We start from the raw sequence: 8,700 nt of genomic DNA on the forward strand, positions 1-8,700 counted from the left end.
ACTGATGGCACTTAATTGGGGCTTGTGCTGACTCCACGGGAAGATGGGCTTATGCTTGCCAGACACTGAATTACCACAGTAGTAATCCATCAATATGTTCGCAGACTCATTCTTTAAGTGTGGCTCATAAAAGTTAGAGCCATCCATTTATTACTCATGCAAGTTTTTTTGCAATTCTAAATTGTGTACCCCATTTCTTATATAGACACATTAAAAGTTAAGTTTTAAATACTTCATTGTTACATTATTACTCATATATACATCAAGAATTTCAAGTTACTCTTCGGGAGTGAGTGCTCCCAACCAAGGTCACTTTTTTCTAGCTTTCTCTTTCTATTTCAAATACGTTTGGACCTTTGGGAGCACCGCTGACAATCACCATTTGTCTACCCATAGATATTAAACTCATGGTAGAAGGTGATAAATTTTAGACTACTGTCTAAATTGTCGGCTTTTCTCTGAGACAATATTTTATTTATTATTATTTTTTATAACTCAGTTAACCCTGTGCGGTATTCCCAACCCAACCCTTTTCTTATTAACTATAGTGACTAGCAATAGTCTTCCCAGGAATACCAGCACAGATTTACAGATTCCAAATTAATGTTCCTACGCTTTGGGGACGTAATTTGAATATTTATTTTAAACATTGGTACACACTCTTCCGGACATAGATCCGCATATAGTCAACATGAGCTTCAATTTAAAACAGCAACTGTCCTATAGACACAAGAGCAAAGAAAATCTCGAGGATATTTTTCCTAGCAATATAGTAGACACAGAACCTCATACCAACTGGGAAACTGACTTCACTCAGCTTAAACAGACCCTACACAAACAAATACGTATCAACTGGGATCTCACGACATTAGAGAATTACCTAAAAAACAAAATTGTGCCACGTGGTCTTAGACCTAGGATATTCCCCACCTTCAACTTGGCCAGTGATAATCTTAAAACCGATTGGGACAATGCTCTCTTAAAATGCTCCATGGATCTCATGGGCATCTTGATTAAACACAACCACCTCACATTAGAAGGATGTGAACGCGATTTGGAAGAACTGAGCAAAAAACTGGAGCCCTGGGAGAAGGATCAACAGTTTCAACGCTGTTTTGAAAAAAACAAACAAGATCTCCTCACATATGAACAAATGATTATCGAAAGGAAAAAGAATAAATTTGCCAGAGATAAGAAGGACTTTTCATCAGGTAGAATATTTAAATGGAACAAACCCTCCTGGCAACCACGACCTCCCAGAACCTTTGACCGCTATTCCTCATCAGAAGCAGAAACGTCAGGTGCTGAAGATTCCACAGACTACACTCCCACTGGACCATCTATCAGTAACCCCAGAGGACAAGGTGATAACCTCACACAATACCATCATTTTTTAGGGGATCCCCCAAGGGAGAGGGGAGCAAGGAACCACATAAACAAAAGACAAGGAGGGGCAGGAAGAGGAGGAAGAGGAAGAACGCAACAGCAGTGGGATTTACCACCACCCAGGAGACAACCGGCACGGAACACACGGAGGAGGTAACCATGGATTCCTCAGTCCCACCAGAGACTTCCTCTAAACTCAAAATTATTAATCTTTCTGCACATAGCCTAGATGATACCCATATTCAAGTTTTAGGTAAGGGCCTTTCCTATTCCCCAACTGAATATTTCAACAGATTCCAATGGGAAAAGGACTTAAAACTCTTCAGCAGAAAATTACTTCTCACCAAATTCCATAACAAAAGACCGGTACCTGCATCAGCACCCACTCAATCAAATCAGAGGGAGGAGTGTGAAAATCTTGACACATCAGAACTACCGGGACTAGAACAAGAGGCTTTGGCAGCCCTAAGGGAATTTGAATCTGAATCTCAACCAGCAATCAGTCCACAGTGGGAGGTCAGCACAAGATTTATTTGTAAGAAAAAATCCTCATTTTTTCCGATGGAACAGACAAGTCCTGAGGTGCAGATCTTCACGAAATTGGTATCAAAGGAATTTGACCGTATACATCTTAATAACAGCAGAAGACAGTATAACTCTAATTTATCTAGACAAGAACTTAATGCCTTAAGAGAAATTGAATCCTGGCAGGACGTAATTATCAAGCCATCAGACAAAGGGGGCAACGTGGTGATATGGCCCCAAGAACAATACTTACAGGAAGCATATCGTCAATTGGAAGATAAATCATGCTATCAAAGGATAGTACTTAATCCTATGGAGAATTTCAAGATAAAATATAACAGAATTCTGACTAATGCGCATGCTGAAGGCACCATCACTACCTCTGAATATCAATATCTCCAGACAGCTCATCCGGTTATTCCAACGTTTTATATGCTGCCTAAGATACATAAGAACATCAAAAAGCCACCTGGCAGACCGATTGTATCTGGAATTGGGTCACTCACCGAGAAAGCCAGTGTGTTTGTCGATCTACATCTACGACATCATGTATTGGGCCTCTCATCATTTGTTCAGGACACTACCGATGTCCTTCGCAAAATTCATGACATAAGACTTGAAAAAAAAACAATATTTAGTTTCCCTGGATGTAGAAGCACTATATACTTCAATTGACCACAGTAAGGGGTTGGAAGCTGTCAAATACTTCATGTACACAGAAGGTATGGAAAACTTTCATTTATTTCTGGCTGATCTCCTCTGGTTCATATTGAATCACAATCTTTTCACATTCAACAACAGACTTTACCTGCAAACTAGGGGCACAGCTATGGGGGCAGCGTGTGCCCCTACCTATGCCAACATCTTTCTAGGATGGTGGGAAAGGGAATTCATTTTCAGCGATTGTAATGATACCTTCACGGCCAACATCATCATGTGGGTCAGGTATATTGATGATATACTGATGATCTGGGAAGGGGATATACAGACGCTGCTGCTATTTATTGAGCACCTGAACAATAACAATCTGAATATCCGGCTAACCCACCAGATAAGCCAGGAGGAACTTCCATTTCTAGATGTTCTCATCTACAAAGATGATAATGATATGATTTCAACCAAATTATATAGGAAAGAGACATCATCCAACACTCTGCTACACCAGACCAGTTCCCATTTCCCCCCAACTATAGATAATGTACCAAAGGGAGAATTCCTACGTTTAAGAAGGAACTGTTCTAATGATCTGGATTTTGTGGCACAAAGTAAAGACCTCTCAAACCGACTACGCGAGAGAGGGTATAGTAATACATCCATTAAGAAAGCCAGTAGGAGTGTCCAGACCGTCAACAGAGAACAACTGATCTTCAACAAAAAACAGAAGCAACAAGATGCTAAGACTATTAGATTTGTTGGGGACTTCTGTAAGGAATGGTACCAGGCTAAGCAAGCCAATCAGAAACACTGGGGGATCCTACATTTGGACCCCATCTTATCTGAAAAATTAGGACCACATGTCTCCATGAGTTGGAGGAGATCTAGAAATGTAAAAGACAGACTGGTCACCAGCCATTTCCAGCAATTCCAAGCAAAGTCACAGACCACAATTGGCACATATCCATGTGGGCATTGTAAAGCATGCCAGTACATTCATAAGACTGACAATATCCAAGACCGATACGGTAACAGTATAAAATTTAGACATTTCATTAACTGTTCCACAGAAGGTGTGATCTACTGCATCACTTGCAGTTGCCATAAAAGATACGTAGGAATGACCACCAGACCCCTGAAGCAAAGGATATTGGAGCATATAGGCTCCATTCGAAATGCAACCAAAGACCTTGGGAAAATGAAGCAGATCACCTCTGTGGCACGACATTTTCTGTACCAACATGCCGGTCGATGGGATGAACTGAAAGTATGCGGTCTGGAGAAAGTGAAACTGGGCATACGTGGAGGTGACTGGACCAACACACTTCTACGCAAGGAATGCGAATGGACTTTTAAATTAGATTCCCTGCACCCACAGGGACTAAATGAAACGATTAATTTTGGAGCATTCCTCCCAACCTAATTATGCATATATCTTCAGACCTCCACTAAATTCCTTTTCCTCACCCCTTTCCTGGTCATATACTCTCATATCACTGCACTTCAACTAAGTACAACCATCATATATATATTTTTTTATTTTTTTCATTTCCATAATGGTCCTTTGTTTGCACGGTTTTCACTTTACACTATTTTTGGTTGATCCACCTTGTTTCACAGTTGTATTAATTAATAATTTTTTCTGGACTCATTTCATCTTCCCACCTGACACCATTTAAAAAAATTCATTTGCATTACTTCTTACAATCACATCTACATCATTATATTATTCATGCCAACAATTTTTTTGCACATACTCACTGATCCCACACCCATTATAATCCTCTTTTTTCACGTATAGAAACTACATGTTAGATCACATATATATTTAATTTTAGACCAAAATTCCATCACTGTCATAATCAATGAGGGTATAGAACCAGGGAGAGGTGCACAGAGTTATCCATATATCAGAGGCACTAAGGACTATGTAATCTCTATCATTATTCTCCCTACAACTCCCATTTGCCCATACCTTAATTAATCTTTTCCTTCCCCTTTCTCCTTGTGATTAGGTCAGGCATTTTTTTATTAATTTTTTTATTAATTTTTTTATTAATTTATTTACACTCCTGAATATTACGGGCCACCATTATAAAAATAAGAAAATATCAAATTTTCTTCATATAATTCGGATATCCAAATTACCGGCATTTTTCTGTATAATTGTTCTCTCTTGTCTTGATAATTTATAAATTACACATCTCTAATTGATAATTATGCGATCAAGTTTATATTTTAGGTAATATGTAGTTCATGTTTGGTGTATTATGTCATTCATATATATATACAATTAGCTTATCTTCAATCTGCATAACAAATTCTTCCCAGTAATATGGTTTATCATTCCTACGTTTCTGTTCTTTGCAAATGCAATAGTGTTGCATATTACTTCAAGATGTCAGTTTTAGCTAACTAATTACAGCAGATTCGTTTCATATGGAGCTCATGTCTTTTTGGCGTCAGGCACAGCATCATTAATTACATTATTCGGCTGTGTCAATTTAATTGTAAGAGCCGTGATTGGTGGAAACCCCTAATATATTCTAACTCACGGCGCCACTATGCTCACGCTACCCGTGAACAAGCCTGCTGCGAAACGTACGTTGGGTACGTGATTAGGGTCACGGAGAGCGCTCTCACGTGACCAGGCTCAGACCAGCGGCAGAGGAGAGGAGACCGGACGAGACGCTCAGCCTGCATACCGCACGGACTTAAGCGGTCTAGCGGCACCTGATGGGACGGGGAGGCGCACAGTAAAATAAGTATCCCCCCTTCCTTCCCTGTCCAGTTTGTCCTCACCTCAAATGTTAAAGCCAATGCCGAATTGGGCTATTTATGATGCTGGTTGTGAGCAGCAAGTATATAGGCACCATTTATTATAGGTGTTTTATATGACCGGCTGCATGTATATAGGCACCATTCATTATAGGTGTTTTATATGATCGGCTGCATTCTTACTCGTGGTAATTAACCATATGATCGGCTGCATTCTTACCCGTGGTAATTAACCGCAATTCTGTTATAAAATTATCTAGGCTCTGTATTATGTCTAAATTGCATTAATTAATTGATTAATTGAGAACATACATATAGTACATCGCAGGGCACCTCAAGTTGCAGCATTGTATGTTGTGTGCTTTTTTCTTAAATTCGCGTGAACTCTTTGTATCAGCCTATACAGAGTGTATGGCAACAATTATATCTAACACTCTGGCTGCCAGTAATTTGACTGTTTATTATTGCAGCAAGGATTCTCTGTCCCTATGATTCTCCCCCCCCCCCCTTTTTTTTCTTCATATATACTTAGAAGGTGGTTACAATTGTATCTGGGATCTTGGATGTTATAGGCCTCTTTGTATCAACCTACGCAGAGTTCATGGCAACAATTGTATCCAATGCACTGGCTGCCAGTATTTGACTGCTTACTATTGCAGCAAGTATTCGGTGTCCCTAAAAAATTCCACCACCTCTCTCTCTTCTTTTTTTCTTGATATATATTTTAAAGGTGGTTATAATTGTATCTGGGACATTGGATGCTATAGGCCTCTTTGTATTAACCTATGCAAAGTTCATGGCAATAACTGTATCTAATATACTGGCTGCCAGTATTTGACTGTTTACTCTTGCAGCAGGTATTCTATGTCCCCAAAATTCCCCTGTTGTTTTGTTTTCTTCTTGATATATACTTTGGAGGTGGTGATAATTATATCAGGGACATTGGATGTTATAAAAACACACTCAATTACTCTTTTTTCTGTTATTGTTGCTAGCCTTTTCATATCTTTTCCACTGATACAAACTAACATTTTATTTGAAATCTAGCACAGATAATATCCTTATCAAATGTCTATGTATTAAAAAGTATTATTCAATTAATGTCCTTATGACAGATATACTCAGTCTGCAATAACAGATATTCTTCTTTTTTCAGATTTTGTGTTTGTTTGTTATATATGCCTTAAATCATAATAGGCTACTTTCCTTGTTCGGCTTTACGCCATGCACAGGTAAAACAGAGGCCTGTTGTCACTAACCCCTGTTGACCATATGATTTAACCTCCGCATACCCATGTGTTTGGGCTGCCAATCGGTGCAATGAGGGTCAACTAAATATCCCTAACGGGTTAGACAAATGTATTTTATAAAACTGGCACAATAACAAACATTTCCCATTCTGTTACATAACAGCCGCACCTGCTACTCTTTTCCATACGCAACCTACTACCATACCACACTGGATATGCCCAACCCCGTCTGATCTTGGAGGCAATACAGCGTTGGGCCTGGTCAGTACTTTAGTGGGAGACCATTTAGGAATACCAGGTGTTGTAGGTTACTGATGGCACTTAATTGGGGCTTGTGCTGACTCCACGGGAAGATGGGCTTATGCTTGCCAGACACTGAATTACCACAGTAGTAATCCATCAATATGTTCGCAGACTCATTCTTTAAGTGTGGCTCATAAAAGTTAGAGCCATCCATTTATTACTCATGCAAGTTTTTTTGCAATTCTAAATTGTGTACCCCATTTCTTATATAGACATATTAAAAGTTAAGTTTTAAATACTTCATTGTTACATTATTACTCATATATACATCAAGAATTTCAAGTTACTCTTCGGGAGTGAGTGCTCCCAACCAAGGTCACTTTTTTCTAGCTTTCTCTTTCTATTTCAAATACGTTTGGACCTTTGGGAGCACCGCTGACAATCACCATTTGTCTACCCATAGATATTAAACTCATGGTAGAAGGTGATAAATTTTAGACTACTGTCTAAATTGTCGGCTTTTCTCTGAGACAATATTTTATTTATTATTATTTTTTATAACTCAGTTAACCCTGTGCGGTATTCCCAACCCAACCCTTTTCTTATTAACTATAGTGACTAGCAATAGTCTTCCCAGGAATACCAGCACAGATTTACAGATTCCAAATTAATGTTCCTACGCTTTGGGGACGTAATTTGAATATTTATTTTAAACATTGGTACACACTCTTCCGGACATAGATCCGCATATAGTCAACATGAGCTTCAATTTAAAACAGCAACTGTCCTATAGACACAAGAGCAAAGAAAATCTCGAGGATATTTTTCCTAGCAATATAGTAGACACAGAACCTCATACCAACTGGGAAACTGACTTCACTCAGCTTAAACAGACCCTACACAAACAAATACGTATCAACTGGGATCTCACGACATTAGAGAATTACCTAAAAAACAAAATTGTGCCACGTGGTCTTAGACCTAGGATATTCCCCACCTTCAACTTGGCCAGTGATAATCTTAAAACCGATTGGGACAATGCTCTCTTAAAATGCTCCATGGATCTCATGGGCATCTTGATTAAACACAACCACCTCACATTAGAAGGATGTGAACGCGATTTGGAAGAACTGAGCAAAAAACTGGAGCCCTGGGAGAAGGATCAACAGTTTCAACGCTGTTTTGAAAAAAACAAACAAGATCTCCTCACATATGAACAAATGATTATCGAAAGGAAAAAGAATAAATTTGCCAGAGATAAGAAGGACTTTTCATCAGGTAGAATATTTAAATGGAACAAACCCTCCTGGCAACCACGACCTCCCAGAACCTTTGACCGCTATTCCTCATCAGAAGCAGAAACGTCAGGTGCTGAAGATTCCACAGACTACACTCCCACTGGACCATCTATCAGTAACCCCAGAGGACAAGGTGATAACCTCACACAATACCATCATTTTTTAGGGGATCCCCCAAGGGAGAGGGGAGCAAGGAACCACATAAACAAAAGACAAGGAGGGGCAGGAAGAGGAGGAAGAGGAAGAACGCAACAGCAGTGGGATTTACCACCACCCAGGAGACAACCGGCACGGAACACACGGAGGAGGTAACCATGGATTCCTCAGTCCCACCAGAGACTTCCTCTAAACTCAAAATTATTAATCTTTCTGCACATAGCCTAGATGATACCCATATTCAAGTTTTAGGTAAGGGCCTTTCCTATTCCCCAACTGAATATTTCAACAGATTCCAATGGGAAAAGGACTTAAAACTCTTCAGCAGAAAATTACTTCTCACCAAATTCCATAACAAAAGACCGGTACCTGCATCAGCACCCACTCAATCAAATCAGAGGGAGGAGTGT

At 39.4% G+C, this 8,700-nt stretch overlaps 1 pseudogene; it reads left to right on the top strand.

Moving 5' to 3' along the window:
- The first annotated feature begins 6,784 nt into the window (after nt 1–6,784).
- Nucleotides 6,785–6,903, top strand: LOC134952665 (5S ribosomal RNA; annotated as a pseudogene).
- The last annotated feature ends 1,797 nt before the right edge of the window (nt 6,904–8,700 follow it).

Source organism: Pseudophryne corroboree, chromosome 8, assembly GCF_028390025.1.
Source record: "Pseudophryne corroboree isolate aPseCor3 chromosome 8, aPseCor3.hap2, whole genome shotgun sequence".
In the NCBI taxonomy this organism is placed as follows: Eukaryota; Metazoa; Chordata; class Amphibia; order Anura; family Myobatrachidae; genus Pseudophryne; species Pseudophryne corroboree.